We start from the raw sequence: 21,485 nt of genomic DNA on the forward strand, positions 1-21,485 counted from the left end.
AGGAAACGATTGCCTTTTAGAACTTTACCCCCAAACCTTCTCCCTGGATGAAGCTTGGCTCTATCTAGACAGTAGTTCCCCTTCCCCCAGTACCACCCTCCTCTTTTTCAAGCCTGCCTTCTGTGATCTCCTTCTCATTCTGAGGTCCTCTTTGAAGACATTTTATTTTTTAAATAAGAGGATTTCAATTACTATTTTTTAAATTTTTTAAAGATTATTCATGTATTTATTTGACAGAGAGAGAGAGAGGGAGCACAAGCAGGGGGAGTGGGAGAGGGAGAAGCAGGCTCCCCGCTGAGCAGGGAGCCCAATGTGGGGCTGGACCCTGGGATCATGACCCAAATTGAAGGCAGACGCTTAACCAACTAAGCCACCCAGGGGCCCCATCAATTACTATTATTTTAAAAATGGTACTCAGGAAATGTTTATCCCAACTTTGGAGACATACCATGACCTGAAGTGCAACCAGGAGGGAAAAGTGACGTCAATTGTAGATGGTGAAATATTGTCAAGTCATCCAGTGCTTGGCAGACTCTGGCTTCCTGCACCTCAAAATGAGAGAACATGCTCTTTTGTATTTATATGCCATCTCCTCCGCTGAAAAAACACAAAACATTTTGACAAGAGTTTTTTTAACCCGTACAATAATATCATTAGGAAGAAGAGGTGCTTTTATTGGTCCCGAAGGGACAGTAGGTCTATTTCATTTTTTACTCCATCACAGAGAGCAGGGTGATGGCTAGAGGAAGATCATACCACCAACTTATCAAGGGGTTTATAAGCCTCATGTTACTCAGGGTCATGTTAGCACTGATATTTCCATTCTCAGTCTGTTGGTAAATTTGATCGCGTAATTAGAAATTGTGCACCCAGGACTCAAACTGAATGTGGTCAGCCCCACTGGCATGTTTTTGACCCTGCCACGTTCTGCATAGGAGCCAAGGTGCTATGGGGTGTGAGGCAAAAATGCTCCCACAAACTCATGCCTTGTCCTAGAGCCAGAATGAGGTCAACAGGAACCCAAAGAGCACAGGTCCTGGGTGTACAGGTCCCCATGGCCTCCTGCGACGTGGGCTCTGGGGGCAGGACCACACTGGCAGCTTCGGAGGGAGCACTTGCCCCACCCTTGGTAAACTCTTGTGTAAATGCCTCAGGGTTGATAAGAAGGAGTCTGGATTCTGAACTTTGAAAGAAATGGAGCTGAGGAGCAGGGATGTCAGCCACGTGAGGTCCCCAAGCTTTACTGGAAAATCCCAAGTCATCTAATAAAATGATCTATAAGAACTAAATAAAATAAAATAAAATAAAAACATAAAAAATGTAAAGTATACAATGTGTAATATGGCAAATAGCCAGGTTCCCACTATAAGAATTGGTAATTTAATATTTTGTCATATTTACTTTTTCTATAAAAGAAAATGTTACAAATATAATTTCTATAACCTTTAAAAACAAGCAAAATATTATCTTTTCTTCACACATGGATGTATAAAAGCTAGAAATAGTTAAGAGAATGAAGGGCCCAAATCACAGTTGTAGCGGCCTCTGGGGAGAGTCTGGGGGTAGGACTGGGGTGAAAGAAACTGCAATTTAGGTAGCGCCCCATGAAGCCAGTATGTTCAGACAGGTGTGTGGCACTCTCCTTCCCAGGACAGTGGGATTCACGTGGAAACCACAGGTCTGTAGGCAATTTCTGGGAGGTTCTTCTGTCATTTGTTATAGTCCTTCAGCTCCCTGAGAGAGGCTGTGTGGCCCATGGGCAATGGGATGTGTGGGGGACAATTTGACAGTGTGGTGGCCATAAACATGTGCCCGTCTCAATAGCCTGCAGGTTGCCAGTTTCCCTCCTGGGACATTTTGCTCTTCCTTCAGTATGCTGTACATCCTAGAGCTTCCTTGATTCTGAGTGAGCTGCCCCCTCAGTGTGGTCTGCTTCTGTCTCATTGGAGAAGCCTGTCTCAGAGGGAGGCCACGGAGCTCCCTCTCCTCTAGGACTTAGCTCCCCATCCTCTGAACCCTCCCTGCTTCCCCACCACATCCTTTGTTGCACCCACAGAACTTCATCCTGCAGGAACTTTCTGGCATTTCACTTGTCACACCGTTTTATGCAGTGTGTGTGCATGTGTGTGCATGCGTGAGAGCCCCTTGAGGCTGGGGATGGGGTCTTATTCATCTCAGCACCCCCAACTTCCAGCATGTTGCCTGGTGTAAGTGTTACCAAATGAATCATACATTCGATGAGTGTAGGATTAGTGTGATTCTAAGCCTGTGTGCTTCAGACTTTTACATAATGCATCTCTGTCAAGGGGGAAAAACTTCAACTCACATTTCCCATCCCCTGGGATAGGGTTGAAATCACTAGTTAATATCTTAGAATGAAGCATATATCTAGGATGAGGTTCAATGTTAATGACGGAGGCTGGAGATATATTGTATCTGCTTACTCGAGCTTCTGTAACAAACTACCACAGACTTGGTGGCTTAAATAATAAACATTTATTTCTCATGTTTCTGGAGTTTGGGAAGTCTAAGATCAAGACACCAGCAGATTTGATGTCTGGTGAGAACCCTCTTCCTGGCTCATTATGTCTTTACATGATAGAAGGGGGTGGGGTCTCTTTTATAAGGTACGAATCCCATTCATGAAGGCTCCACCCTTACGACCTGATCACCTGCTAAAGGACCCATGTCCTATTATCATCACCCTGGGCATTGGGGTTACAACATACGCATTTTGTGAGGATACAACCATTAAGTCTATAGCAACTAGATTTTAAATAGCCATTTTGAGACTCTTAAATGTAGGGGGTTGATTTCTTGTTAGATCTTGTCATATTAGTACCAGAAGTTTTTAATCTGAAAAGGCAGCTGACAGAGAGCTTGGACTCGGGGAAAACAGGCTCTGTCATTTTCTATTTGCTTGCTCTTTTTTCCTACTGCTTTTTGTTCATAGTTTCTTTGCAAATAGTTCTTTCTGGGGTTGTCTGCTTAACACCAGAAGATTTTACTTGCAAATCCACTTAAGGAGTTCCCTGCAGTGCACTGAGATGATTATCATGGAAGTTACCATTGCCAGCGTCTGCCTCAGGAAGGCTCACCTCCTGTTAGGACCCCTCTGTGTGGATTACGGAGCTTGGTGGCCACCTGGATGGCCAAAGTGGGGCCATTGGCACTAGGCTAAGATCAGTTCAGCATTAAAATAGAAACAGATATTCTAGTATATTCTTTTGAGACCGCTTTTGTGCTCTGCTCACTAACAATGTAAGCTCTGAGGGGGCCAAGAGTTGCTGTATACCTACTGTATACCAGCTCTTACGGTAGTACTTGGCACGTGGTAGATACTCGACACATGCTTACTGAAGGAACAAAGGTATTTGGAATAAAATCAACTTTTCATGAACCAAAGACTGACATGGTAGCACGTTATAAAGATTCAGGTGGAGTCCTGACTTCATGTCTAAACCAGTCTTCTCCAGACTGGAGCTCCTTCTAGTCTGGAAGGATCTCAGACCAACTCCCCAGACTCTCACACACTGCATCCATTGAGTCTGAACAAGTTCCCTATAAATTAACAGAGGGGTTATGGAGTGGCTAGTATCCAATTTGGAGGCCTTCAGATATACTAAGAGTTCACTAAAAACAAAACTTTGGGGAGGCTCCTGGGTGGCTCAGTCAGTTAAGTGTCCAACTAATTTTGGCTCAGGTCACGATCTCAGGGTCATGGGATCAAGCCCTGCATCAGGATCCACGTTCAGTGAGCGCCTGCTTGAAGATTCTCTCCCTCTTCCTCTGCCCCTCCCCCTGCTTGTTTTCTCCCTCCCTCTCTCTCTCTGTCTCTCCCCGCCTCAAATAAATAGAATAAATCTTAAAAAAAACCCAACTTTGGTTATAGCTTTCCAAATGGGGATAAAGGCATAAAAGTAGTAATAGTCGCAGCAGCAGCAGCAGCAGCAGAAGTAGTAATAATAGTAGCAACAATGGCAATGGTGGTAGGAGTAGTAGTAGCAGTAAAAGCAGTAGCAGTAGTAGAAGTAGCAGTGGTGGTGGTGGTAGCAGGGGTAGTTGTAGTAGTTACTGTTGTAGCAGACATAGCAGCAGTAGAAGTGGTAGTAGAAGTAGCAGTGGTGGTGGTGGTGGTAATAGTAGTAGCAGCAGCAACGGTAATTATGGTAGCAACGGCGTCAGTAGATATGGCGGCAGAATGACAGCTGTAGTCACCCTTTATTGAATACTTCCTATGTGCAAAACACTATTCTAGATGGAATCTAGTTTAATCCTAAAAATCTCCATGTTCAAAATGCTTAGAAGCTTCAGTTGCCCTAAAAATGATGTCTGAGCTCCTTGACTTCCAACACCCTTCGCAGCATCTAGCCCCACTCAGCTGTCCTTTAGCCACATGCCACACTAGCACTCCACCTGCGTCCTTCTTTCAGTTCCTCCGTCCACTCTATCCTGTCCACTCCCCTGCATGGTACATGGGAATAGGCACCGGTCCTTGTCATTCCCAGCCCCCTAGCCCATCCCCTACCCCACAGGCTTTGCATAGAGTCAGTCCTATCAGGGGAAGTCTCCTCAGGCATGGTAGTGCTGTGTTATTGGAATTGCTCAAATAACACTTATCTCCTATGGAGTCAGAAAAGAAAGAAGCACTCAAAAAAGGATGGGGACATACTGAAAGGACACAAAAGTCAACCTGATGGAGCTCCCAACGGCAAGAGCAGGAGGAGTTGAGAGAAGAAAAATAATCATAGTAATATTGAATTCTAATCCATAGAATAAAATAAATGTCCTTGGGTCTATATTAATATAAAAAATTCAAACCCAATGAGAAGAGGAATTCCCCTGTCTTGCCTACCACTCATTGTTGTGTCTCTCTAGGGTCTAACATACAACATGACACATAGTAGGTGCTTGCTGAACAAGACTTAAATGAAGGAACTGTGATATTATCACCATTCCACAAATGACTGAAAAGCAAAAATTGCCTTATGAAGTGCAGTTGGTAAGGGGCAGAACTGGGATTTGAACTCAAGGGTGTCTCTTTCAACTCTGCTTTTTTTTTTTTTTTTTTTTACTTCTGCCTTCCAAAAGTGAGGTCGAAAACTCAACTGGCTTCCTAGCTGTTATCTTGCAATGTGAGTGGGGAGCCAGGACTGACACTTACCAAGTTTGTAAAATAGCAAAATCTTTGGCTCCTCATTGTAAGGTATATAGAACTATTATTTACATGGTAATATGCCACAATTCATCAATCTGTGAAGCTAAGCAGCGAATCTCCGTGGTTTAACAATGCAATAATGACAGATGGAGATACTGTTCTGACCTTCTCATGCCATTCAGACTTTATTTTTGAAAAGTTCATTTAGTTGGAATGTTTTGTCCATGATAAAGATAACTGATAAATTTTAAAGTACTTTATTTTAGATGAGTTTAACAATAATATTTAGCAGGAGCTCTAATGCTTCATACCTTGTTATTTGGAGGCACCCTTACTCCAAATGCTCTTGTACCTCTTTGACCACCTGAATGAGCAGCTCCATCCCTGGCTTTCAAGTGTCGGCTTATAAGTTTGGTATGTGTGTGCTAGTGAATTCTTTGGGATTTGTGTCAGTATTGCATATTACACACCAAGCATAATGATTAAAGAGTTACTGAGATGTCCTACGACGTATCCCTGTTTCCTGACTGCTTGAAGTAGCATTCAAGCATGTGGAGTGACGTGCTCTCCTAGGTTCTGTTGCATTAAAAACTGTTTTTAGAAAAATGAGGACAGAGATTTGATTCCTAGTTTCAGGCTCCCCAGACTGGCAAAAGCTGGAATTGCTTCAAAGTCACCAATTTCTTTGATGGCCACTCACCAGAACTCTCTGCTGGGTAAAGAGAAGTCCCCAGAGGAGATGGGAGTGGGCTCCTAAACCGTGTCGGGGGCTGCTTTGGGTGGTTTGAAAATATCCATGACCAAACAAGCAAGGTCCCCACTCTCCTGGGGCCAAAATCTTCATGAGAAGTTGGTGACTGGAATGCAACTCTGATTGGGAAGCAGAGATTTAAAAAATGTAGGGATGGATTTTTGTGGAGAAGTGGTTGATTCCAATATACAATGGAATATTATTCAGCCATAAAAAGAATGAAATCTTGCCATTTGCAAAGACGTGGATAGAGCTAGAGAGTATAATGCTAAGTGAAATAAGTCAGTCAGAGAAAGACAAATACCATATGATTTCACCCATAGGTGGAATTTGAGAAACAAAACAAACCAACAAAAGGGAAAAAAGAGAGAGAGAGAGATACAAAGCAACAAATAGACTCAACTATAGAGAACAAACTGATGGCTACCAGAGGGGAGTAGGTGAGGGAGAATTAGGTAGGTGTTGGGGATTCAGAAGTGCCCTTGCGGTGATGAGTACCAGGTAATGTATGGAATTGTTCAATCATTGTATTGTACTCCTGAAACTAATATGACGCTGTATGCTAACTATACTGGAACTTAATTTAAAAAAAAGAAGTGGTGGATTCCAGAGTTGGAGCAGGGAAAATGCCAGATAAACCTGAGACTTGGGGGCTAGAAAATAGGAAAGTGTTTGAAAAAGAAGGGAAGGAACAAAAGACAATTTGAATGAGCTCCTATTGGCCAAAATTGGAATAATTTGGAATTAATGGATAATCTCATCAATAAATAATGGATTCTAATCCATAAATTAGAAGTAATATATTCTAATCCACAGAAAAAAATAAATATTCATGAGTCTATAGTGATGTAGATAGATGATAGATAGATAGATAGATGTTTGATAAATAGGTAGATAGATAAATGACAGAGAAGGAGCAACTCTTCCTTACATAAGAATTCAAGTTAATAAATATGGAAGGAATAAGGGAAATACAAAATCACCAATAGACAAATATGATCGTAATAATCATTGCAAGCAAGATTCTTTGATGGATACAAAAATCACTGGGCTAAGCCTGAGAAGAAACAGGATATTTTCAGTCTCAACTTATTTCCCCAAAGAGATTGATCAGTTAGAAAGAGAAAAATAGTAACTTTGCAGTGGAGAAACTCTGCAACGACCTTAACAAAGTGTTTAAGGAAACATCACCGAGGAGATCTACCGGCTGGCATACCCCGATACAATGCACAAAGGAGGATGCAGCATCATTTCCATGGGAGCCCTGCCAAAAATGCACCACCGCACTATAATCAATAATGAGACAACATCAGACAAATCCAAACTTTGAGACATTGTACAACGTGACCAGCACCGTCAAAACGGTCAAGGCCACGAAAAACACGGAAAGACTGAGAAAACATCAGAAAAACATTTCTGGTGATCTGCTCTCCGAAAAACAAAAAGGGAAGAGTTGGATAAAGAGATGTTTAATCTTAAACTCTGGCAGAAGTTGGGTATCATCTGGAAAGCTTGAGAGTCCAGTAAGATGTATCTCTGAGGTTTCTATAGGGACAAAATGAAGTATCAGAGAAAAAGCATCTGAATTTGGCCAGTGTAGATAGACAGTTAAAATAGTGCAAACCCAAACACCTTATTTGTCTCAATAGCAGGTTGGAAAAATAACCTTTATTTGAAAAATGTCCCAAATTCTCATTTTTCCTGTCAGGTAGCCTATTTTGTACAGAGTGCTATTTTAAGTCCTACGGAAAATAATAAAGACATAGAAAATACAACTCTTGACCTTAGAACTTATTCGGGATAAGTAGGATATTACAAGAGAAATATACAAATCAGGGGCGCCTGGGTGGCTCAGTGTGCTGAGCGTCTGCCTTCGGCTCAGGTCATGATCCCGGGGTCCTGGGATTGACCCCCACATCCGGATCCCTGCTCAGCAGGGAGTCTGCTTCTCTCTCTCTTTCCCTCCCTCTGCCCCTCCCCACTGCTCATTCTCTCTCAAGTAAATAAATAAAATCTTAAAAAAAGAGAGAGAAATATACAAATCAAAGATTAAAAACATGCCTGTATTGAATGGATAAAGAAAATGTGGTGTATACATAAATGGAATATCATTCAGGCTTTAAAAAAGAAGGAAATTCTGCTATTTGTGACAGCATGGATGGGTCTGGAGGACATTAGACTAAGTGAGATAAGCCAGATGCAGAAAGACAAAAGTAGATGATCTCAATAATAATTAGAATCTAAAATAGTCAAACTGATAAAATAACAAGTAGAATGGTAACAGCCAGGAGCTGGGAAGAAAGAAATAGGGGGAGGTGGTGGTCAAAGGATACAAAGTTTCAGTTACGCAGGAGGAGTAAGTTCTAGGGATCCACGATACAGCATGGTGCCTACAGCTAATAATACTGTACTACATACTTAAACTTTGCTAAGAGGACGAATGATCTTATGTTAAGTGTTCTCACCACAAAATGATGATGACGATGATGATAATTAATAATAGTAATAATAGATGGGAGGAAACTTTGGGAGGTGATGCATGTATTTGTAGCCTTGATGGTGATGATGATTTCACAGATGTATACCTACCCCCAAACACGAGTTATATACATTAAAGATGTATAGCTTTTTACATGTCGATCGCACCTCAGTAAAGTGGTTTTTAAGATAAAGAAATAAAAATCGACTTAAAAAACCAGGCCCATAGATATTACACATATTCTGAGATATAACCTTGTGCAAAGAAAAGGGACAGCCTATTAAAGGTGAGTGGGACAGACAGGATCGGTCCAGGAAGAGGAACTTGAAAGCTGTGGTTGAATGGTTGAATTACAGCTGTGAAAAGAATATTCCCAGATGCAGACAGCCTGCCTTTCCTGCTAAAGACAGAACACTTGAATCATTAGGAGATAGGGGTATGGTAGAGGTTAGAGGCAAACTTTGAGGTTTTTTTTTTTTTTTGGTTGAAGAGGGCAGCACAGGCCACTGGGCCCAAGGTTATGAGAGTAATTGGTGTCATGAAGATAAACATCTTTGAAGTATTTGTTCAGATAATCAGGGTTGATTCAAGAGCATCGTGAGGCCTAGAGATTCTGAGAAGCAGGAAAGGAGTTCGGTTAGAGCCCAAAGGATTATGAAAGCTATGATTAAGGGTGCAGAACGCTGCTGAAGACCAGACTAGGCGGGATGTCACAGAGAAGGGGCTGGTCAGCATAAGCAGAGAAGCTCAGAGGCCCAAATGCTCAGAAAAGGGTTGAGGCCTTTGGACTTTTGCTAAAGAATGTCTTTGGTGGTTTAATAAAAGTAGTTCCTCCAAGGTAAAGACCAGAGAGCTAGAGCTACCCAACTGAAATTTATTGAGGGAAGGAACCATGCTCGAATATATCTTTGTATTTCCCCAAAATACCTAACCGAGAATATCATCTTCGAATTTTGACAATGGAGTTCTATATTTCCCTGCCAAGAGCTTCAACCCAAACCAGATTGCAAGCAATCCAGAAAAAGACATGTATGTGAAAATAGGAGTAATTTGCATCAAAGATGTGTTTAAGGAATGAATTTTATAGTAAGAAGGAAAAAAATAGAGGGCTGGCATAGATTGAGGGATTGAATAAAAATGAAGATCAAGAGATATTGTCATAGCATTTGACATCAGTCAACATGGTCAATCTTAATATGTGTTAATTTTCTGTTCTTAAGAAACTGTTTGATGGTTTTGATTATAATATCTTTCCATGCCCCTAAAAGTATAAATGTCAGAAAAAAATGGAGATAAAAACAATTTATATAAATAATGTGTGACCTCACCACACATGTTGGGGTTTTCCCTAACTCTTGTGCATTTTTCTCAGTTAAGATTGTATCACGCATACGATTTTGCATTCTGCTCTTTTCCCTTAACTTTATATCATAAGCATTTCCCCCAAGTTAACAAAAATTTTCATAAATAAATTTCCCAACTGTGTGAATGTACTAACATGCATTTAATTGTTCCTCAAGGATTAGCTATTTCAATTAATTCCAAGTTTTACTGTAACAAATGCTGAGGTGAACATTTTTGAAAAATGTTCAGTTGCTTTCTAGGAGTGTTTATTTCAGCCATACAGATGTTGTTTCATATGGTATCATTTACTTTTATTTATTTTTTTAAATTTCTAATTTAAATTCAATTAGTCAAGGTATAGTATATCATTAGTTTTTTATATAATGTTCAATAATTCATTAGTTGAATGTAACACCCAGTGCTCATCATATCATGTGCCCTCTTTAATTCCCATCACCCAGATAACCCATTGCCCCACCCTCAGTTTGTTTCCCGGAGTCAAGAGTCTTTATGGTTTGTCTCCGGTCTCATTTAAATGGGTATGAATTTTCTCTTTGTAATGATTTTTTTTTTAATTTTTTATTTTTTTTAAAGATTTTATTTATTTATTTGACAGAGATAGAGACAGCCAGCGAGAGAGGGAACACAAGCAGGGAGAGTGGGAGAGGAAGAAGCAGGCTCATAGCGGAGGAGCCTGATGTGGGGCTCGATCCCATAACGCCGGGATCACGCCCTGAGCCGAAGGCAGACGCTTAACCGCTGTGCCACCCAGGCACCCCTTTGTAATGATCTTTTACTCATTTATTCAGAAAACCTTTACTGTGTGTCTAACATGGGTGGAAATTGTCGCATGTGCTGGCTATGCCAGTCAGCACAAGCATCAAAGTCCCTACCTTCATGGGGCTCAAGCTTTAGTAAGCCGAGATAAGCCATCGACAATGTCAGTAAGTAACAAGTATATTGTGAAGAGCCATGTACAAAGATTAGGCAAGTGTCTAAGTGTTGGCTCGGAGGCTTCCCCTGCATGGTGGTCTTTGAGTAAAGGCCTGATCAAAGGTGGGCAGGAGGCAAAGATAAGTGCAAAGAGTTTTCCAGACAGGGGGTTATTAATGAAGCTGGACATTCTTTTCCATATTAATCATATTGGGCTCATTTCATAATGGGGCATGTGGCTGAGGGCTGTCCTCACTGCTCAGCTCTTTCTGTTGACATCAGGCACCTCTAATAACCCCATCTATTTCCATGTGCTCATCTCTAAAAATGGGATCATAATATCTGCTTCACTTCTCCACCAGGTTGTAGTGAAACATGGTTGAGGGATCAGGGAAGAAAGCCACACTTAGGAAGCTACAGACCAGATGTTAGGTTGGCTTCTTCGCAGTTTGTAGCGGAACACTGATCCAAAGTGGCACTTTGCGGAGACTTCTAACCTCCCCGCCGTCCACCTAGACCATCAAACAGGTCCCTGACTGAGTGCGTGGCCCCCAGCCTCCCTCATTCCAGGGCAGGCAGAACAGTTCATGTTTCAAAAACAGTTTGGGAGGAGAATCTTCCAAAAAGTCACTGTATTCATAGAAGCACCCCCATCTTCCCTCCTTCGTCTGCTCACGCTTGGCACATGACTGTTTTCCTTCTTGCCCTCACAGCTCCCCGCAAGTCTGCTCTGGCTGGGCAGGGCATAGAGCGGCATCACCCTCCAGGGCAAAGGAACCTACAGCAGCCTTTAAAGGAAGTTACCTTCGGTCGTTCCCACCCAGAGCCACTCCACAGCCACATTGAATGAAACCTCCTTGGAGGGAAGTGATGAGCGTCTATGGTCAGAGGAAACCTAGTTCCTCCTGACCTCCCACTGCCCCCAGCCTTACAAGTTTGGGGCAGGCAAATAGAGAAGCCTGCTGTTAACTGAAATATCCACGGTGTTTAAGATAGTTAATGAGTCCTCTGTTATCTCCCTGTCTGCCAGTGGGCCATATATGCCTCGTCCCTTACCTAACCTGCTTCCAAAGTTGAATGCCAACTACTTTTTACAGGACAATCTGCCCAAACATCCTTCTGGTGCCTCAAGTCCAAATTCCCAAGACAGAGTTAACACCCTCCATCCTAAATGTCACCTCTTTGTCATTATTTCCCATTTCCTTGTTCTCAGTATGTCTGGTGTCTCCCTCTCTTGCCCACACCTCAGTGAGCCATGATTCTCTGCTCCAGTGCCTCCTTCTCTGTGACCTCCTCAGTCCCCAGGGCCTGCCCCAGACCCAGAAACACCTAGACCTTCCACCTGTCCGCTCTTGTACCTCCAATCCACGTTGTATCCACTGCAGAGTGGTCTTCCTGAAACTTGAGTTGGGTTGTGGCACTTCCTGCTCCAAAACTGTTACAGGACCTCCCTGCTGCCCCATGGTGTCCAACGCGTGTGGTCCTGGGACGTCTAAATCAAAATTCGCACTGACTGATGGAAATGAAGGTTCCTAGGCCTACTGGCCGAGCCTGACTCTCTAGGATCACAGTGATGATGAAGAGCCAACCTTCTGCCAATGAAGTACAAGCTTCTTAGCTGGTTTCAAGGTCCTCCACGGTGTCCCCTGATGGGCTTCACGTCTCCTTTCTGGCCCGTTTACTCTGAGTCCTCACCTCTACCCCGAACTATGCTCTTCTACCAATATCCGCCCGTCATACTGCATGCGGGACTTTGTCCATGTTGGTCTCAGCCTAGAGTGCCCTTTTCTCTTTTTCTATGATATTGAAGCCTTGTGACTTCAAGGTTCAGGTCAAATGCCGTCTTTATGATGTTCTCTAGTTCCTTTAATTGCCCTTCTCCTTTTCCACTTTGTCATAATCATATTTCATTCTGCTTTGTGTTTCCTCCTGTGCGTAAATGGTGTGTGCACGGCCCAGGCCCATAACGTGGTAGGCTCCATGTAGTGGTTATCCTTATGTCTTCCTTGATGCCTCGTGCTGTGCCTCTTAAAAGTACCCTATCTGAAATAAACCACAGAGTCTCAGAAGGAAATCATGCTTTCTCGAGACTCAGGATGTAATTCCAGCTTGAAATAGGTACAAGAGAAATGTCGTGTCCTTGCTGCCAGTTTCAGGACTCCGGTTTAGCAAGCTCTGCCTTCCCAGAAGAGGGAGGGAACCTGCAGCAGAATGTCTTACTGAGAGAGGATGGGTGCTCTCGACAGTTCACACAACCACTCTGGGGAGAGGACTTGAAAAACACAGTAGAATGTTTACTGCCACGTGGAAAGAACAGCCCAAGACACCATTAAAGAGGGAATGAATGGTGTGGTGGGTGAGTGGGACTTACAGTACCTGGAAATCACACAACGTAGGCACCTGCTTATATTTCTGTAAGAGACCTGGTCTCACAGTGGTGTTTGCAGCCCCTGGAAAATTAAGTGCGTCCTGTGGTTATACTTTTGCACATAGAGAGATCTGCAACTGGACAAAGGGAAAAGTGAACGGAAATCTCTCTCAGGCAGGAAGAACTGTGAGGCCAGGGGTGAGGGCTGAACGGACCTCAGCAGAGTTCTTGGAGTCTCATCACAAAATACTAGGGAGACAAGTGGCTACAAAACCCGTGGTGAGGAGCGTGCTGAAATTCCTGAGATCTATGCATGATAATTCCATATTTCAAGAATAGACTTTTTTTCTGAAAATTATTTGATAGGTTAATGCAAAAATAGCACCTACCAAATATACACTCTTCTAAGGGGTGTGTTACCATGGGAATCAAAATAAACATATCCTGGAACTTCATTTTACTGATGGACCCTAAACTTGATTTTCAAAAGGAAGAAACACTGGAAGCATCGGGAAGTTTCCATGAAAAAAAAAAAAAAGAGTATCGACTTTAAATTTATAAAGATGATGGCAAAAAAGAATGTATTGCGGGGACTTTTGTTACAAATGGGACAGAAGGAGTCAGTAAACCGTACAAGTTTACCCGAACAAGGTGCAGCGTATTCATTTATAAAATAAAAAGTTCATATAAATCACAGACTCACAAAATACAGCGTGTTAAGCCTCCCAGAAGTTCTGTGTATCACCCAGGATGAACACATCCGAGTACAACCTGTAAGCATCCATTTATGAACTGTGACCATGTTGTCAGGGACGTTAGTGGCACGTTGATTGTTCAGGATGAAGGCCCAGTACATCTGCCAAGGAAGCTTCCTTACAATGTTCACGGCAGAGCCCCTCCGAGGCCTTATCTTGATAGAAGTTGGTTCCTTTTTACCCTTGACAGATCATAACAAATAAGAACAGGGATCAAATTCAGTGAGCAGAAAAGGGCAAGTCCATGGGATTATTCAAATGTACTGCCTACTGGCTTTGAATAATACTTCGCAAAGAGTTGAAGAAAAAAAAACCACATTTGAAGGAAAGGGGGAATTTTTGAAGGGAGTTTCAAAAGCAAAATTCCGGTGTAAACTGGATGAAGGACTCGGGTTAGTTCACTAACGCAGGTTGGTTAGTTCTGTGAGCAGGGTGCCCGAGGCGTGGGAGGAGAGAAGGGCTGAGCACGCACTCACCAGGCTGACGGGGAGGAGTGCTCACATCTCACCAGAGGCCTCAGGCATTTCTGAGCAGAATCAGCCTCTTCAAGCCCCCTGCGGTTCCTAGGCCTTTCAAGAACGCCCAGATATTTTGTGCAACTGTACCCGTCAGTTGAACGCCACCAACATGACTTATGTCCATCCTGTGGGTCTGTGAGTCCCTTCACGAGTCTTACTACGCTGCTCATACATATCCTTTCAAAACTTCGAGGGTTGGAGGTGAAATGGCTAGGCAGAGTCCAAACGTGTATCTTACCAAGCACCTGGGCCTGACCGCAGTGGGTGCTCAGAGGGAAACCGAACAAGCATCCTGGTGGTGCCTCCAGTGATTCCTTTATTCACTCATTCAGCTGTATCAGTAAGGTGTAAGTGGAAGCAGAAACTCCCTCTGGGACAGGAGGACAGGGTGGAAGGGAAGTGGCCTGGGCAGTCACATATCCTGCCTCGTCTTCTCTGCAGGGGAGAGGGGTGGGAGTGAGGGACAAGTGGGGCAAAATCATGCAGCACTCTGCACTGTGAGGAGTAAGTTAGCAAGAAAAATGCAGGGGGCAAAAGCCAAGCGTGCAGGACTACCAAAACGTAAGAAAGGCCAAGTCTGTGTGGCTTTGTTTCCTCAGGACCACCCTGAGAAGAGAAAGGAAGCAAGTGGAGGTGGCAGAGGTGATAGTCTTGGGTAGGCACTGGCAGAATGGCTGGGTGCAAAGTCAGAGGCCAGGGGATTGCAGACATCAGCAAGACATGTGGTCGAGGGCAGTCTTCACTGCCCAGTTCCTTCTGTTGACATTGGCACCTCTAAAAACTCCTTGATCTCAAGTGTTCCTCCCTAAAGTGGAGTCATAATGCCTGCTTTACTTCTCCATTGGATTATAGTGAAAAATGATTGAGGAAACTATCTTCAAATATGTCACAAGCCTCTCTGAAGTATCAGAAATGAGGCCTGGCATTGTCAGCAGGCTGACACTGGTGGACGAGTCTAGTGGGAAAATTCCAAGTTGCACCCATGAGCTTGAAAGGGCAGAAGTTCTAATCTGCAATCAGAACACGTCTCGGGAGTGGGATGGACTTCCAAACCAGATGGGGCAGGCCTGCAGTTGCCCTCTGTGCTCCCCCCAAATATCCAGACTTAAAGGAGTGTGTGGCTTTGTGGACACGGGCCATGCTACGTTGCCTTAGGGGAACACCCACTCCCCCCCAGGCAGACAGAGAAGGCCCTTGGAGGGCCAGCCCTTTATTCTTGCTCAAGATCCAAAGCAGGGATCCCACATCAAACTTCAAAAGGTGTCCATTTCGAGCTCATGGTGGCTTCGCAGGATAGGTGGAGAATGTATCAAAACCACTGCCCAAATCAAATTGCCACGTGACTTAGCCTGGGTAGCCCTCTCACACTTCTGAAACAGGACATCAGCTGCCTTTATTAATGCCTTGGAAAATTAAAAAGAAAATTTGTTCAGATTTTTTAAGCCAAACATATGTGGAGGAGTGTTGAGAAAAGGATTTTTTGAGTTTCCTAATATCCAAGCTAAAATAAACTTAGTTACTCTCTTGCTAAAAATCACTTAATGTGTGCAAAGCCCTTAAACTCTTGTGTGACAAAGGCCGTTGTAGCATATGGAGTATGGAGCAAAGGAGGAACCAACAATTTCTCACTCTAGAACACCCTCTGCGAATCCTCCCCAAATAGCCAGAGGGGTGATTCTCCTCTCCCACCCACTCCCCCTTCACCGGCTCCAGGTACCAAAGCTCCCTCCAGTTCCTACACCAGACCTTGGGTTCCCTAGCCTGTCGGTCCTTGTCCACAGTGCCCCTGTCTGCAGTGCACCTCCACCCTGCCCCGCCTGGGAAACCCCAGCTCTCCCATCAAAGCTCTCTTCTAATATCACTTCTTGCATTAGATCTCTCTGCCGCTTTGGCTGAGGCCTTTCTAGTAGGCTTTGCTTCTTAGCTTCTTTTCCTGCCCTATCCTGTTTCCTTCTCCTGACTCCACAGGTATTTAGCCTGTAGGTATTTACTCCCTGATTCTTGAAAGTCCCACAGGCTAACCTTCATCTTCAGGTCTGCTGCTGTTTCACCAGTTAAGGACTCCTTAATCTTTAACTGAAGATCCCATTGTATTCTTGTCCCCTTAAAGCATCCCCTTAAAGGCAAGACACATTCATTTTTAGAGCTCATTGCTACAAGGCACCCAGCACATTTAGATGCTATGGTTCAAAGATGAGCAAGAGATAATTCTGTGTTTCCAAATGCTAAGGGATCAAAGGGACAGTGACCCCAAAGGAACTAAGGCACTTACCTAGATCAGCCTGGATGTTGGGATGTCATTTCAAATGTCCCCTATCTAGTCTCCCATAAACCTTTTCCTCCTCCAGACTTCTCCATCCGCCCCTGTCTCGAACTCCTTGTCTCTCTCCTGGGTTCTCCTAGGACTCCTGGCCATTTTTCTCTCTCCTACCTTACCCATGCTACTTCCAGGCAATTCTTCCTTCAATGCAGTTCTTACCTCATAACGGGAACATGATTCACGGTGATGTAAAGCCTAAAGAATCAGTATGTGGTTTTATCTGTATCATTTCTCTGTGCTATGTGACCAGGAATGTACTAGATGCTGCTTTGTTGGCCTGGATTCTCAGAGTAGTGATAACCAGCCAGTCAGGTGAATAACTCATGTAAACAAGAAGTAGTCCTACAGGGTTGTAAGCCCCTGAGATTTCGGGGACTTGGTACCAGAGCATAATCTAACCTTTCCTGAAGATACACTCTACCACCCAAAATGCCCTTGACTCTCAGAAGTAGTCCTTCATTTAAAAATAATGTTGTGGGGGCGCCTGGGTGGCACAGCGGTTAAGCGTCTGCCTTCGGCTCAGGGCGTGATCCTGGCGTTGTGGGACCGAGCCCCACATCAGGCTCCTCCGCTGTGAGCCTGCTTCTTCCTCTCCCAGTCCCCCTGCTTGTGTTCCCTCTCTCGCTGGCTGTCTCTAGCTCTGTCAAATAAATAAATAAAATCTTTAAAAAAAAATAATGTTGTGCTGTTTCACAATATTCAGCTGAAAAGACAGTTGAACTCTAGGATAGCCCAGCATTATGAAGGGCTACAAACGGGTGGAATTAGATAACCCTATTTGGTTTTCATCTACTGCTTCAATTTTCAGAAAATACCCAGAGTTATTGCATTTGCATTTTTGTTGACTTGGTGAAGGGAGTTGGCAGTTATCAAGTGGTCCCTTGTTAAAAACTACGTCATTACTTAATGTAGAGAGCGTAACAAGTCAGAGAGAAAAGAAATGTTACAGGGAGACTTCTTGGAATACTGGCAAGAAGAAGAGACAAAAAGGGAACAGTTGTTTATAAACAAAGGGAAAGGAGACGACGTTGCCTTAGCGTCTTTGACTTTGTGACTTTTTATTACATAATTGATTAAAATGACCAGTCCAATTTCCTGTAAGCCTGAAAGTGGGTTATACTCTGCCTAGGGAAAAGCCACACATACGAGCTCTGTGGCCTAAAAGAGTTCACAAACTAGTCCTGAACAGCCTGTGTTCTGGAAATGCTCATGATGGAACTCTGCAAAGTTCTATCATTGAAGAAACTCAGAGCACTTTGCAAATTAAATTAGGAAAGTGTATGCAACTCTGTATGAAAATAAATCATGTTTACATACCATATTGGTATTAGAATTTATCACTTTACAAAGAAAGATCAATACAATACCTTTAAACTGGGTGTTCAGTGAAAGCACTTACCATACAATTTCATTTCCAGAGTAGTCCATCCCAGCTCCTCTCCTGTATAAGTTGCTTATAAGGTTAGATTTTTTTTTTTTCCAAAGGATTAAATACTCGAGAGTAGTGGCTGAGAAGCAGTACCTTTTCCCTCCAGCTTCCTCAAAGTGAATATAGCTTCATGAAGAAGAATGAAGACCAGTGGTTAGGTCAGTGACTTAAAAAAAAAAAAAAGCAAAAAACAAAAAACACAGCTTTTCTTACTCGGAATTTACTATAACAAAAAAGGCCACTGGACTGTCATTAATGGTTTTAAGTTAAAGCAGACATAAAAAACCAATTTATCTAGGGTTGGAAGAAGGTTCAGTGGTTGCCTGCTGCCAACCTCCACTTGACAGACTGGGTCAGGAAGACTGTATCTTACCAAGTTGTCCTAACCAGTGAGTGCCCAACTGGGATGGAAATGCCACCTCCAGGCTAGCAGGCCTGCACTCAGAGGCTGATTCTGAAATATCAATGCAACAAACATTCTTCCTAGTCTCCTGTAGACTAGGAGAAAGAACTGTTGGTGCGAATGTGTCCTTGGGCAAACCATTTGGACCTCAGTGGTCCTCTTTCCTTATCTGTACAATGCGGCTGAATATTGCCTGCCCTGCCCACTAGGCAGATTTGGTTGGGGGATCAAACAAGATACAGTCTATGAAACTTCCTTAAATGCTGAAGCACACCATAAATACTAATAGTCCCAATTTGTTGAATACTTGGGACATGCCAAGCATTGTGCTAAGGCATCATTTCATTATCCAACACACATTATCACAGGCAAGAAAGCCTTTACCTTCTTTGTATATATGAAGGTAAGACTTGAGTTTAATAGTTCACCCAAGACCTCACGGATTTGAACCAGATCTAGCTGACCCTCATACTTGAGTATCTAATTATCAATAGTATCATACAATAATCATGCTATAATATTATGTAGTGTAATACAATAATACTGTATTATACTACTATAGTCTATTGAATAGTATAGCACATATATAGTGCATATTACTCTATTACTTAGCATGTTGTATATTACTATACTAGTATATGGTATACTATTATATATTACCATTAGTACTACATATAATACATATAATATTGCTAATATAATGTGTAGTATTGTTACTTATATAATAATACAATAATAGTATAATAATACTGCATTTCAAGATGCTTGGTTAATGGTAATACTTAACATTGCATACACATATCGCCAAGGAGGAGATATTTATCCTTTATGATTCTACATCATAACAACAAAACATTTTTAGTATTCTGGTTTTTACACGTAATTATAAATGATTGCCCTTTAAACTTTTTCAAGCATAGAGTTGCATTATTTTTAACAAACTGTAGTACCACCTCCTATGAAAAATGAATCAGGAAGAAAAGAGCTTTATTGAGCACAAAATTTCAGGGCACCTGGGTGGCTCAGTTGGTGAAGCTTCTGCCTTCTGCTCAGGTCAGGATCCCAGGCTCCTGGGATCCAGCCCCAAGCTCAACAGGGAGTCTGCTTCTCCCACTCCCTCCGCCCCTCCCCTCACTTGTGCTCTCTCTCACTCACTCTCGCAATTAAATAAATAAATAATCTTAAAAAAAAAAAAAACCCCAAGATTTCAATTATTTATTTTTTTGGTCTAATATGTGTTTTTAAAAATATTTTTCCTGGGGCATCTGGGTGGCCTAGTTGGTTAAGTGTGTACCTTTGGCTCAGGTCATGAACCCCGGGGTCCTGAGACATGATCTGGGGTCCTGGGATTGAACCCCACATGGGGCTCCCTGCTCAGTGGGGACCTTGCTTCTCCCTCTCCTTCTGTTCCCCCCCCTGCTCATGCTATCTCTCACATGTGCTCTCTCTCTCAAATAAATAAAATAATATAAAATGTTTTTCTTGCATATCAATTTTATTTTATTTTATTTTATTTTTTTAAAGATTTTATTTATTTATTCGACAGAGATAGAGACAGCCAGCGAGAGAGGGAACACAAGCAGGGGGAGTGGGAGAGGAAGAATCAGGCTCCTAGAGGAGGAGCCTGATGTGGGGCTCGATCCCATAACGCCGGGATCACGCCGAAGGCAGACACTTAACGACTGCGCCACCCAGGCGCCCCATTGCATATGAATTTTAAAAAAGATTAACTTGTTAACATATTGAATTTAAGTAAATGTAGCCTGTCTTACAGTCTTTTTATAGTCATATAAATTGAAAATTGCAATGCTCCGTTCAGATTGGGCTCCATGTACAACTTCTGGACAACTCACTGAAGTAACCGCCTCACAGAATGTAAAGACCAGCTTCTGTTTGGGACAGACACTCAATTAACTGATTTCCTATTTGTTTTCACTTTTTAACAAGTTGTGACATTTTGAAGATAAATGTCCGGTCTTTTACCGTTACTGAAGAACCCTTTGGTTTACTCAAGGGTATGTATTGGGGGGAGGGACACGGAATGCTCGACTTTAAAAACTTTTGTCATTTTTGTTGCAACTATGACTAAGATGTAAGTCTTTGGTGAGTAACTGGCAACTCCTACCCCTTTACTCCCTCCCCTTCACCAGGGGTAATGAGGACATCAAGAGTTTTAGTGTTTAAAATATTCTTTGTATTCACCTCATCGTTAAAAAAAACAAAAATCACTTCGGGCAGATCAATATGACAAATGAGTAAACCAGAAGATGGCGTTGAAGATTAGGAATCACATTTTAAAGCAAGGTAGATGTGAAGTCTCAGAAGGTTTCATACCGACTGTTGTTTTGCACTTCTAAAAGCAGATGAGTGAAGAAAATGTTGAAACTAAGTAAACCCGGTGCAGAATACACGTGGAGGAAAGTGCAAAAACTCGTTTGCCATTTTTGTTCTTAGCAATTTCTTTCTTTCTGTTGAGAACACTTTGGGAAAAAGTAATCCCCTGTTAAAATGTAATCAGCATGAAAGCAGTGACCTTTGCTGGCTCACTTAAGTACCCCAAGTGCCCACAACAGTTTCTGACATGTGGCAGGTGCTCAAAAATATTTGTTGAATGAATGAATCTGTGAAAGAAAAAGGAAGGAAGAAAAACAGGTTGTGACTAGACTTTTCTTTGAACAAAACTGTGTTGTTTATTATATAGACTCTGATAATGGAAAACTTGCTTGGGTGAATAAAAAGATGGCATCCTGTTAATTTCTGAGAAAGTCCGTTAGTTTTAGGAAAAGCCTACCTAATCTGTGCCTCACTACCTGTTTTGCTCTAGCCTAAATTTAGTTTTTTCTTTGGATAGGAGACATTGACCCAACATGTAAGTTTAAAAGAGAAAAACTGAGAAGTAAGTGAAATCAAAAGCTTTTCAAAAGTTGCAAGTTGACCTAGGGTGGTGGTGGTCTAAAATCATATAGAAACCGGTGATCTGACGGTTTACCTGAAATTGCTAAGTACATAAACATGCTGGAAGCATCC

General features: G+C 42.6%; 1 long non-coding RNA gene across 1 annotated transcript; it reads right to left on the reverse strand.

Annotated features, from left to right (window-relative positions):
• Positions 1–13,595: 13,595 nt before the first annotated feature.
• On the reverse strand, positions 13,596–18,178 carry LOC130542229 (uncharacterized). The gene is made up of 2 exons (XR_008956633.1): positions 18,026–18,178; positions 13,596–13,970 (listed from the first exon to the last, which is right to left on the reverse strand). It is a non-coding gene; the product is annotated as an uncharacterized LOC130542229 (long non-coding RNA).
• Positions 18,179–21,485: the final 3,307 nt, after the last annotated feature.

The sequence above is a fragment of the Ursus arctos genome, unplaced genomic scaffold, assembly GCF_023065955.2.
Source record: "Ursus arctos isolate Adak ecotype North America unplaced genomic scaffold, UrsArc2.0 scaffold_31, whole genome shotgun sequence".
Classification (NCBI taxonomy): Eukaryota; Metazoa; Chordata; class Mammalia; order Carnivora; family Ursidae; genus Ursus; species Ursus arctos.